Source organism: Strix aluco, chromosome W (genome assembly GCF_031877795.1).
Source record: "Strix aluco isolate bStrAlu1 chromosome W, bStrAlu1.hap1, whole genome shotgun sequence".
NCBI classification, from domain to species: Eukaryota; Metazoa; Chordata; class Aves; order Strigiformes; family Strigidae; genus Strix; species Strix aluco.
The window spans coordinates 38,120,155-38,132,540 of NC_133970.1; the positions used below are offsets into that span (position 1 = coordinate 38,120,155).

General features: G+C 44.4%; 1 protein-coding gene and 1 pseudogene across 2 annotated transcripts in view; one reads left to right on the forward strand and one right to left on the reverse strand.

The window, feature by feature from the left end:
• Positions 1-12,386, forward strand: part of LOC141917808 (uncharacterized) — a 730,013-nt gene that overhangs the window by 455,456 nt on the left and 262,171 nt on the right. The window lies entirely within an intron of this gene.
• On the reverse strand, positions 3,907-4,594 carry LOC141917631 (rRNA N(6)-adenosine-methyltransferase METTL5 pseudogene; annotated as a pseudogene).

Consider the following 12,386-nt stretch of genomic DNA (forward strand, 5'->3'; position numbering starts at 1 on the left):
TTAATCCTTCTAGTCTAGACTGCCTCTGGTCAATTCATCTGGGAGAGGAGTCTTAACCACTGGTCTGGATCACCCTCTGGAGGGTCTCTGTCACTCTGTCTTCATCAGATTCAGACAGAGACAGCACAGTTAAGTTAGGCTAGATGGCTAAAGTTAGGGAAAATGAATCCCACAAAAAATGTCCTGCAGCAAACTAGAAAGCAGCAGTCATTTCCTCCCCATCATACATACATATTTAACAAGAGTCCTGTTTTACTTTTTCCTCAAAGAAACCTTTGAGTTACAATGTCGTAATTAGCTCTGCCTCATTAAACCTGCCGACCCACATGTCAGTGCTGCTCAGGTCGCAGAGACTAATACTGCAGGAGGTTAAAACCTTCTCGGGGACATCAGCACAAACACCAATGTGGTGGATACAAAATGTCCATTTATTAAACTGCATATTTCACATATATACGTTCGCCAAGCACCTCCTTTGTGGGTGTGCCCTTAGCGTTACAAGCCTATCCATCACCTTACCTCTTAACAAGGGAGGGCTACAGCTATTCCTTCCGTACATCGGCGAGATCTTCCGAACGCCACTCCCTACACTTCCCCCTCCCCATGCTTTATAACATCGTTATTCTTGGTTGATTGTCATTATTGCGCTGTTCCAAGCGGTGATGAGCAAGACCCATATGTCGGTCTAAAAACAAAACATTAACCTTCTCAAACAATCCACGAACTACGGCGCTAACACATGTAAAGGCAATACAAATAGCGAGAAGCACACCACATATCCCAGTAATTCCCCAAATGAGCCAATCCCAACTAAGCTAATTAGTAATCTAAGTCCACACGTTGTCAAGCCACCCAAACCATTCTGGTTTTACAAAGGTGGCTGTGATGAAGACATAGCAAGATTCTGCCCCTGTATCCAGAGGAAAGCAGACGTCTTCGCGGTGATGTGCTCGTGCCCGCTCTCTCCAATATCCTGCGTGAGTCGGCGACACGCAACCAAGGAGGGTGATCCACCACCAACGCTGTAACACAAAACTCCATCTTATGTTAGATCAGGTTTTACACACCGTGCGGGTATCCATTTGATTAGGCCGTCCTTTTCCACTGCTGTGTACCCACGCCCAAACACCCTCAGTGACCACCCCGACTCCCAAGCTATGGCGCCCGGTTCCCTGATCTGGACCAAAGGATAGTTTTTCGTCGCCTGGGCTGGCATAAAGTGTTTCCACAGGGGAGGTGTAGACTCATCGCCTCGAACAAAATGATTTAAGGTATACAAAGCGCGTGACAAAAGAGCCTGTTGGCGGTCTATGGGTATTGTCCCTCTATGACCTTCCCCCTCCCCAAGCTGTTGGAGTTTTGCTTTCAGGGTGCGATGTGCACGTTCCACTATCGCTTGTCTTTGACTGTTATAAGGAAGGCCGTGTACTAATTTGATGTCCCACAATGCACACCATTCTTTTGTGCGTCTAGCAACAAAACAAGGGCCGTTATCTGTTTTGATCTCTTGTGGCTTCCCTAACAAGGCGGTAACGCCTTCCCAATGAACAATAATGTGTCTGGCTGTTTGCTTACGAGCCATTGTGGCTAATATTGTAGAGCTAAAGGTGTCAATGGTTACTATGAGATACTTATTTGGTTTTAACAATTCACATGCTGTTACATCAGTTTGCCATATCTGATTGGAAGAGAGACCCCGTGGATTGACACCTGCCTCCCACAGTGGGCCTTTTTGACAGTAGGGACAAAGTGCCACTATGTTTTTTGCTTGCGACAGAGAAATATGCCATGTTTTCGCTAAGGCTTTTGCTCCAAGGTGTAGAAAGGCATGTAAGCTCTTTGCGGCGTCCAATGACCACACACCCCGTGCCGCTTGGTCAGCCTTATGATTGCCTTCTACAATCGGACCTGGTAGGGATTGGTGACTGTTTACATGTGTAATAAAGGCCTGCCCTATGCACTGTTGTAGAGCTTCATAAAGTAAGGTCGACACTTCCGTCTGCACAAATCCTACTGTTGCCATTTTGTGTACAAGTTTATAAACATATAAAGAGTCTGTAACAATATTAACAGGATTCTCTATCTCTTGCTGGAGTGCCATCTGGACTGCTTTGGCTTCTAACCATTGTACAGATTTGTTAGTCTGGGTCCACATCCTCTTTTCCCAGCGTCCCTCGGTTTTCCATACGATTGCAGCTGTTTGCGATTGTGATGAGGCGTCTGTAAAATATGTTGTGCCGTGAAGAGGGCGCATGGATAGAGGTAGGGTGAATTGTAGTTGAAGTGTCTTCAGGTGTGTAATCCATTGTAGACCCTTTCCTGTCGTTATGGAGCCCGGAAAGTCAAAGATGGCACATTGTAAGTCTTCTGAACACGTAACCATGTCCTCCCATACCTGCTGCTTCCAGGGGATGAGTATAGTGTCAGGTTCCCTTCCGAAGTGTTGAAGAGCCATGTTGCGTAGGCGTCCTATGAGGTCTGCTAAAACAGCGACAATGGTAACAAGGGCAGCCTTGTTGGTACTTTGGTAAGCCCAGGCTAAGGGCACGAGCTTGCCGTCCGTGCCTTGAAACAGGATGCCTACTGTGCCATGTTCAGAAATAAAGCAGCCCGCTGTTTTTGCCTGCTACCTTGGCACAACTCAGTAGTTTCTTATCTATCTTCCAAGGCCTGTTCTTCATCAACCCTAGCTATTGCTCAGAGGCTGTGTAAGGCTGACAGGCCAATGCCTCCCACATCTCCCCTTTCTTTGTTTTGCAGCAGCACCTGCAACACTTATTTCAAGACTTTATGAATTAAGGGTTAGGCAAACTTCAAAAAATGCAGCATACTTAAAACAGTTTAACAGAATGCTAGAAACAATACAGCAGTTACAGTTATTAGGTAAAAAAAGAGTGGTCTAATTTCAGTACCCATAACTAAGGGATATGACTAAATACTACAAAAATAAACAGTAAGGAAAATACGGAATAGCACACTTACTTAATGGGGTACTAACATTCAGATCCGCAATTGCTGGGGAACCCTGGATGCAACGAGAATTTAGAGTACCCTTCCTCGCAAACCGGAAATCCTACGCGATGCGTCCATCCGTAGGTGAGGCATCCAACATCGCTGCAAGCAGGTCCAGCCTCATATATCTAAATCATCAGGCCAAAATAACTGGCAATTTTCTTTGAGCAGAAACATCTGATTTCATCCTCCTGTTGGGTTCCACCCAGAGCCTGGCCACCACTCAGGGGGGAAACCAAGGGAGTTTCTAATAAGGTTAAACACTTGAGTTCTTAATTCTTAATATCGCTAAACAAGGAAAGTTGAGTACACACATTCTTATAGCATTACATCCTACATTTTGTCTAAGCTACATCTTTCACTGGTGACTAATAAGCTTATATATTTCATTAAGGAGTTGCAATTACTGTTAGCATTTTCTCTGAAAAGAATTGGCAACGGTAGTGTATTTTGTCCTATTGCAGTAGCAAGCATTACCCCTACATTCTGCTTAAATGATCAGTTGAAGAGATGGCGAACTGTTGGCACAGGGGTATCCATAGCACCCACAGCTGGCTCCTGAATCAATCATGGCCTGTACTACTATTTTTTCTATTCTTCCCAGGCGAGGCTGACTTATCCAAACGGTGACCATGGGCTTGTCGCTACAATCTAAGACCAGAGCCACGGTTCTTGCTCCGGCGCCTCCATCACTGGTGGGGTTTTGTCTGGGTTGCTCTCTTGAGGGTATCCCTGGGCATATCTTACTGTCACTCGGGGAGTATAAGAGGAGTTGTCTCTGCTCTGTGGGGGCTGTTTGTAGTGCATAGGAGGAGCCCTGCCCCCGTTCCTGGCTCCCCCGCTCTCGTTTCCCTGCTGCGAGCGCTTATGCCAGCAGTCTCGCGCCCAGTGACCTGATTTCTTCTTATGGAACTTGTATGATGCTGGTAGGTCATATCTAAGTTCTGCTATGACTTCCATTCATCTGCTTTCTTTTGAATGTGCTGCCGTGTTGAAGTTTTGTGAAGGGAATATACAGCGGTTTTTGCCATTTGTAAAGCAGTTTTCAGAAAAATCATATCCATTCCTTTATTATGCTTGGTACCAAACGGAGGGTTCATAATAACTGTGTCAAAAGTCTCTGACATGCTGTCAGATAAAGAACAGACATCACACTGAACCATGTTGATGTTCGTGAGCTCAAAGTCTTCAATATTGCTATTAAATATTTCCAGTGCATCTGCATCTATGTCAAATCCCACACACGATCCTGCTCCTAACATTGCACTTCCAATGCTGAGCATGCCACAACCACATCCTATATCTGCAGTTGTTTTGTTTTCAATATCATCAAAAGTATTGTGAATTGTATAAAGCATACATGCTGCGATATGAGGTCTTGTTGGATACTGTTCAAGGAATAGTTTTGGACTTTCAAAAGTATCAACTTGTTGAAGACAGCTTTCCAGTTCTTTAAGCTTTAATTTCTTCATGTTTATAGTTTAACGCGGCCCCGGCGGGGCGGGCTGAGGGGCTGGGCCGGGCCGGGCCGGGCCGAGGCGCCGCCGCGCACTTCCACCGCGCCGCCCGGCCCCTCGCCGCCAGCCAGCCCCCGACGCCGGGCCGGGCCGCCGCTACACTCCATGGCGCAGCACCCATGGGGGATTGGGGGACGCCCGGCAGCCAATCAAGGAGCGGGTCCTGCTCCTGAGCAACTTGTTGTTGCCGGACCGCCTCCATCTCCGCCCCCCAACGCTGCATGTCCGCCTTCCATTTTTCTGCTAATTCTCCCCTACCACCTCGGTTTCCACCCCCTGCATCTCCCCCCAAGGGTACACAGGAGGAGACGCAGGGGGCGCAGACGGGATCGCGTCTCTCCTTCCCTGTTCTCCACCCCCGTCTCCCCCTGGCTGTTTGTCTTCTACCGGCCACACCTCTGGATTTCCCTTTGTGTCCTCCCCCAAGCCATTAAATGCTCCAGCTTTCCTAATTTCGCTTGTTCTGCTAACTCCGCCTCTATTTGTGGCCAGAGCTCTGGCTTCATACCGTCTATCGGCTCTGCTAAAACGCCGAGCCTTATCAATCTTTGCAGCATCACTTTCAATGTCCTCGACTTCATAGAAGTCTTATGTTGTTTACCCCATCTTTTCAGTGCCTTAACTGTGGCATCCATGGCGCGCCGTGGACTCTCCCGTCCTGCGTGGAGCTCCTTCAGCTCCTGCTGTGCACCACCGACTGCCACAGCTCGTCTCTCGCCGGATCACGTCAGGGTCACCATTTGTTGTAATTAGCTCTGCCTCATTAAACCTGCCAACCCACATGTCGGTGGTGCTCAGGTCGCAGGGACTAATACCGCGGGAGGTTAAAACCTTCTCGGGGACATCAGCACAAACACCAGTGTGGTGGATACAAAATGTCCGTTTATTAAACTGCGTATTTCACATATATACATTCGCCAAGCACCTCCTTTGTGGGTGTGCCCTTAGCGTTACAAGCCTATCCATCACCTTACCTCGTAACAAGGGGGGCTACAGCTATTCCTTCCGTACATCGGCGAGATCTTCCGAACGCCACTCCCTACACCTGCCCAGAGCGCATGTGTAGTTTAGGCCTTGGTACCTCCATCTCACCTTCATGGGCCCAGTAATGACCTTTTAAAGCCCAGGCCCCATTAGCAAAGGGACCTTGCCCTGGTTTGGTATCTATTTTTTGCTCATAATACTGGCAACAGAATGACCTAAACCCACAAATTCGTTTTCCTCCCATTCTTGGTTAACACTTAGGAAGCCGGAGCTTCCCCCAGAATCAAGGGAGAGGAGAACGGTCACACAAAGCAATTTTTGCAATGATAGACAATACATCTTAGAAATATTAATAAGACAGTGAACATCAACACTGTATAAAAATTTAAATTCACATAAGGATCCCCCATCGTGACTCAGGATAACCTTCTTCCAGGGGGTTTTACCTGCAAGAAAAAGGAAAGAAAAGTTTCTCGGTTCATTTTGAGAACCGGAAGTGGGTTATAATTAGAAAGATGGGATAATCCACCTTGTATTAATTTTGTGCTCCTTTCCATGAGCATCTTTGGCTTTCCAGGTATACTTGTTTATTGGGGTATCCAATACCAATGGTACTGCTCCCACCGTGGGGAGTTCGAATAAGACAGGTTGTCCTGGAAAATAAGATGGATTTCTGGGGTGGTCAGGGCCATGTGGGGCTGGCTTGATCGTTGGAGCTTTTGGACAGAATGCTGTGATCTTTGGGCATTCATTCACTGACACATTTAACTCCCCTTCTCCTTCCTGCAGAGGCCATAAATCTAAAGCCTTTTGAATGGTTTCTTTAGCTAAATCAAAAGCAGCTTGTTATTCATTTCCCCATTCAAATTAATTTTTTTTTTTGTCATCTTATACAAAGGGGTTAAAATTTATCCCAAATGGGGAATATGTTGTCTCCAGAAGCTGAATAGCCCAATAAATCTTTGAGCTTCTTTTTTTTTTGTTTTGTTTTGTTTTGTGGTACAGCAAAATCCAAAATTTTTGTCGGGCTTTAGGCAGTATTTCTCCATGCCCGCAATGCCACTGAATTCCCAGAAACTTCACTGTCTGAGACGGTCCTTGCATTTTTGCAGGGTTAATTTCCCAACCCTTCTGTTTCATATGATCTACCACTAATTCAAGAACTTGTTGTATTTCCTCCTCATCATTTCCTTGAATCAAAATATCATCTATATAGTGGCTTAATTGTGTGTGAGGAGGCAGCTGTATTTCATCTAAGTGTTCAACTACAATTCTATGATGGATAGTGGGGCTGTGCAACCATCCTTGTGAAAGCAAATTGGTTCCAATGCTCTTCTGCAACTGGGACAGTAAAAAACGCACGAGCTAAATCTATTACAGCGTACCGAGTTCCTGGATGTTTCTGAACTTCTTCTATTAAAGTGACAGTGTCTGGCACAGCTGCTGCAAGCGGTGCAGTATGTTTGTTTAGGTCTCTAACACTGTCATTCTCCAGGATCCATCACTCTTCCTGACAGGCCACACCAGACTGCCACCTCAAAACTTCTACATGTAATAAATCTCTAATTGTCTGTGATATCTCTTCATGTCCTCCCAGAATTCTATATTGCCTCATCATAACTAACTTAGTTGCAGCCGGGATCTGCACAGGAGGCATTTTTACTTTGCTGACCATAACAGGTCTGATACAAATACAGGGTTTAACTCCACATTGATACTGACCATCAGAAAGATTTAAAGTTAGTCTTTTTAGAATGTCTATACCAATTCTATATTCAGGAATGGGGACAATCATGACTGAATATAATCGTTTTGGGAGGTTTCCTATTTTCATTTCCATTTGTGTTTGTACAGCTTTAATTTATTTTCCTCCCAAACCTGTAATAACTACAGGTTGTCCTTTAAATTTCCTGGGATTCCCATATATTAAGGAGGCCTCTGCTCCAGTCTCAATTAGGACATTTACAGTTTGTGGGGACTGGTTGTTCTAAATAAAAAACAAACAAACAACAACAACAAAAGGAAAAAAAGACAAACAAAAAAACCCCACCTTAAGCTCTACATGGGGCCATCGGTCCTTCTGCACCCACTGCCCTGGAGCTTGGCCATTAATTCATATGTGCTGATTATAATATTGATTCACCTCACTTGCCTCCTGCAAAGGGTACAAGTCAGAAAACGCTGCCCAATCCTCTTTCACCCCCGGAACCGGTGATCCACTCACAGGGGGCCCTCCATGGGCAGGTGGAAGGTCCCGTTGAGGTTCGAGAAGGGGTGCCATAGGCTGAGTTGTCCCTGGATTCTTAGTTTTAGCACTCTGCACTCTCTTGCTAGGTTTATTCAGCCCTCTCTGTGTATATATTCGCCACGGCTCGTTAGTTGGAACACCATAAATTTTTTCATGAGACATGCTGTCTTTTAACAAAGCCGTAAACATTTCCTTACGAGAAATCCTGTTTTCACTGCCTTTAGGGCTGTCTCGAGTATCTCGATTCCCTGCACTCCCTCGGGGGCCCCACTCTTCAAGGTCACGTAACTGTTGCACTTTTTCTATTACTTCATCGAGGGGATCCCCCATTTCAATAATGAAGAGGGGCATAATTACATTTTTATATGCCAGTGGAACGGTTTTAATCACTCTGTTTCTCATAGTGACCGGCAAAGGATGCCACATCATAAAGTCAGCGTCTCCTACAAAAATAGCTGCTTTCATCCCTTCCTCTTTCATTCGCTGTATGCAATCTCGCAAAGTATACCACTGCCGGTCAGATGCCGGCCAATCATTCTCTGGAGGATATTTGGTATTACATCCCAGAGCAGCCAGTGTTAACAAATTAATATCCTGAGTGTTGTTTTGAAATGTATCCTGCACAAAAGCATTTGAACTTAAAATCAAAAACCTTTTAGAATCTCCTGCATCTAGGGTTACCCCTGCCACTCCCTGATCCTGCAAACGCACCATCCAAGAGAGCAAGGATTCCCCCGGTCTCTGCTTAAATCTTTCAATTATATCATTTACTTCATACTGTGTATAATCCTCTATCATATCCTTCCTCACAGCTTGCCCACTATTAGGATCTCTACCAGGATCCCACTGCACACCCGCTTCTGCAATCACCGCATGCACTTTCTTACAGTTTCTCCTTTTCCTATACTTATATTGTGCTACTCGCACCGCAGCTTTCTCCGCCACTGTCTGATAAGTATCCAGCTTATCAGCAAGCAACTTATTCTGGCATTGCAACATCACTATTTGACTCTGCAAATCACATCTCTGTCGCTCCATCTGGGAGCGCTCTAACAACAGCCTCTCTTTACTCTGGTGTTGTTTTCTACATGCAGTTAACAAAATCCACCCTCGTTTACTTGAATTTGTAGTTTCTTTTCCTTTTTCAATAGGTACCTTTTCATACAATTTAAAACATCCAATGGTCACTTTAAATAATGGCATTTTTGTCGAATCCCACTTCTGACACCAATTTATGTTTTGCTGATCAGGGATATCAATTAAACTCAGACACCAGAGTGAAAAGAGCAGGTGTATTTTACTAGAAATAACTAAATAATATAACAGAATAATACAGAAAACATACAGTAAGAAAAGACAGAACAGTGCACTTAAACAGATAGGAAAATACAGGGTAATGCATCAAATCATTACTACCTGAGAGAGAGAATAGTGATTAAGAAAGATCCATCACCACTTGCATACGTTACCATCATCCAGATCCGCAGTCACTGGGCAGCCCCGGTTACAGCGAGGATTTGGAGAGCCTGTCCCGGCAAGTGGGAAATCCTACGCGGTGCATCCACCCGTAGGTGAGGCTTCCAAAGTCGCTGTGAGCGGGTCCAGCCTTATATACCTAAAAGTCAGTAAGCCAGAATAGCTGGCACCTTTGTTTTAAGCGGAAATATCTGGTTTCCATCTCACATTGGGTTCCCCCAGAGCCTGGCCAGGGCTCAAGGGAGAAGCTAAGGGAGTTTCCCTGCTTATCTAGTTGATTTATGAGCAAGGTCACTGTGGTGGTTTGACCTTGGCTAAATGCCAGGTACCCACCAAGTCGCTCTATCACTTCCCCCCCTTCCCCTTTTTTTCTCAACAGGGCAAAGAGGGGAAAGAAAATAAGATAGGAAAAAAAACCAACCCTTGTGGGTAAAACAACAGCAGTTTTAATATAAGCAACGCGAAGCAAAGGTCTGCGCGCGGAAGCAAAAAAAAAGAAAACAGATTTATTCTCTACTTCCCATGAACAGGCGATGTCGGGCCTTCTCAGGAAGCAGGGCTCCAATACGCGTAGTGGTTGCCTCGGAGGACCAAGGGTGACCCCACCCCCTTCCTCCTTTTTCCCAGCTTTATACTGAGCAGACGTCATATGGTCTGGAATATCCCTTTGTCAGTTCGGGTCAGCTGTCCTGGTTGTGTCCCCTCCCAAGATCTTGCCCACCCCGTCCCACTGTGGGGGGGAAATGTTGGCAAGAGCCTTGGTGCTGTGTAAGCACTACTCAGCAGTAGCCACAACACCAGTGTGCTATCAACACCCTGCCAGCTCCCAACATAAAACACAGCACCATGAGGGCTGCTACAGGGGAAAACCAATTCTGGCTCAGCCAGACCCGGTACAGTCACACATCAGGTCACAGGGCCAGACAACTGTCTCTGTGGCCCTGTTATCTTGCTCACACACACAAAGAAGGATGCATTCAAGATAAACATGTTTTATGATGTTTAAGCTATATCTTCTATGCATATTTCACTAATGACTACATACTGAGTTAGCAGTGTTCGTTCAGGGCCTGTTGCTCAGGTTTCAATACTTCCACCTTTTACATCAGAATAGGTGGTTTGCTATAACTTAGTATAATACCTATTAGCACAATGGTTATCAGTTATAAAATGTACAGGATTCATCTATAGGTCAACTCTGGCTTGGGCCTATTGTCCAAGCCTTAGCACTTCAACAAGTAACTGAAGGCACCTGGATAGAATGTGAGCAGCTGGGGACTAAAGAAGATGGGGGTGAAAATTTCTGCAGAGAAAAAGTCTACTTTATATATTTTAATAAGAACTCTGGAGAAGATGAGAATCAAATAAGTAGGAAAAGGCAATATGTACTTTTCGTATTTGGTACAAAAGGAATGGGGTCCCTGCTGTATCATCTTTAACTACATGGCAACTGGTAAATGATTCCCTGAAACAGTTAAAAAGTGATTGGACTGCTGTACAGGTCAGAGAGAGAGAAAAAAGTGATTGGACTGTTATGGTAGCTGTAGCCGAGTCCAAGTCACTTAGTGGATCCGAGTCTCGGATGGATCCTATAGTTGTGGCTGAGACACCCCCAGAAGCTGTTGCTGTAATGTATGAACTAGGACGTCAGCCACATCGGGAAGGACTTTATTTTTCTGTTATTAAAGAACTACAGAGAAATGCAGTAATGAGGACAGACTTAAAGATTCACAACAAGTATACTGGATTTTACAGAAGGTGTTCACACTGTGATGTGGTGTCCCTTGTCTATTTTAAAAGGATTAAAGTATACTAAAGGTCTTGATTTAAAAACAAAGAAGAGGGAATTCTTTGGATACACCACATGGTCAACAAGCAATGGCTTTGTGTATTTTTAATGGTGTTTTGATGTTTAAAAGTCTTGAAGCTTAAGGAAGTTAAAAATAATGCAAAGCTTAAGGAAGTTAAGTTAAAAATAATGTAGATTGTAATATTTGGTAAGTTTAAGGAAAATAATAAGATAATGTAGATTGTAGTATTTGTTAAGCTTAAGGAAAATAATAAGAATGCAGATTGTAGTATTTGTTAACTTAAATAGTGTAGATTTGAGTATTTGTTAAGCTTAAGGCTTGTGTGATTGGAGTGATGATGTCAATAAAGTATGTAAGTAGCAGAGAGACTGCTTGTATGACCGGAGTGATGAGCCCCTCAAGGAGTTATCTTCCTTATTTTGTAATCATTCTATGTATATTGTGTTGTCTGAAGTTTGTCTGAAGTTTTGTCTAAACCTTAATTGATAAAGCCTTTGCAGGTGCAGTTGTAAAACAAAAAAGGGGGAGATGTGGGAGTGTCAGCTCTGCACAGCTGTGGGAGGTTCAATATGTTAAGAGTTAAATCATGTGTTACTGGTAAATGATTAAGAGGCCAGTCGGCATTGGCCTGTCAGCCCTGCACAGCTGTGGGAGATTCAATACTTAAGAGTCAAATTGACATCAGCTGGTCAGCTTGGTCAGAGAGCTCAGCTTTGGGGAGCTTGGTGAAGGTGCAGCGCTCTGCTCAGGAGCACTGTTTTGTGCAGGCTTGGAGGAGTGTCAGCTCTGCTCTGTACAGGCCTGGAGAAGCAGCAAGGCTTTAAGGAGAAACAGGCCTTGGAAGAGAGATAAGAAACTGCCAGGCTGTGCTAAGGTGGATGGAACTGTTTGTGGGAGAGAGGGTTGATGACTGTCTAGTTGCTGATTTGCTTATCATGAAGAAAGAGCTTGAATGAGAGTATAAGTATGTATTATTGTATGAGTATGTATTAATGTAAGAAGAAAAAAAGAATTTAAAGAAAATAAACAGCCCCTGCCCTGCAGAAAGAAAGAAGAATATTGTGATGTGTGAATTATTTTGGCTGCTACAACTTAATACAAATTATTACAACTTAATGCAACTTAGTAAAATTTAATACAAGTTTGGGGGGGTTGAGAGGTCCTGACAGTTCTACTTCCAGGTCCTGTTGGTAGTCAGACAAAGAAAGGTTATGTTCATAATGAGAGATCTCTGCTGACTTATTATTTACATCCCAGAGACATTAAACATCTCTCTTCCAAGAACTCACTGCCATGTGCCTACTTCCTTAGTTTGTAAATATTAATCCTCTTTAGCCC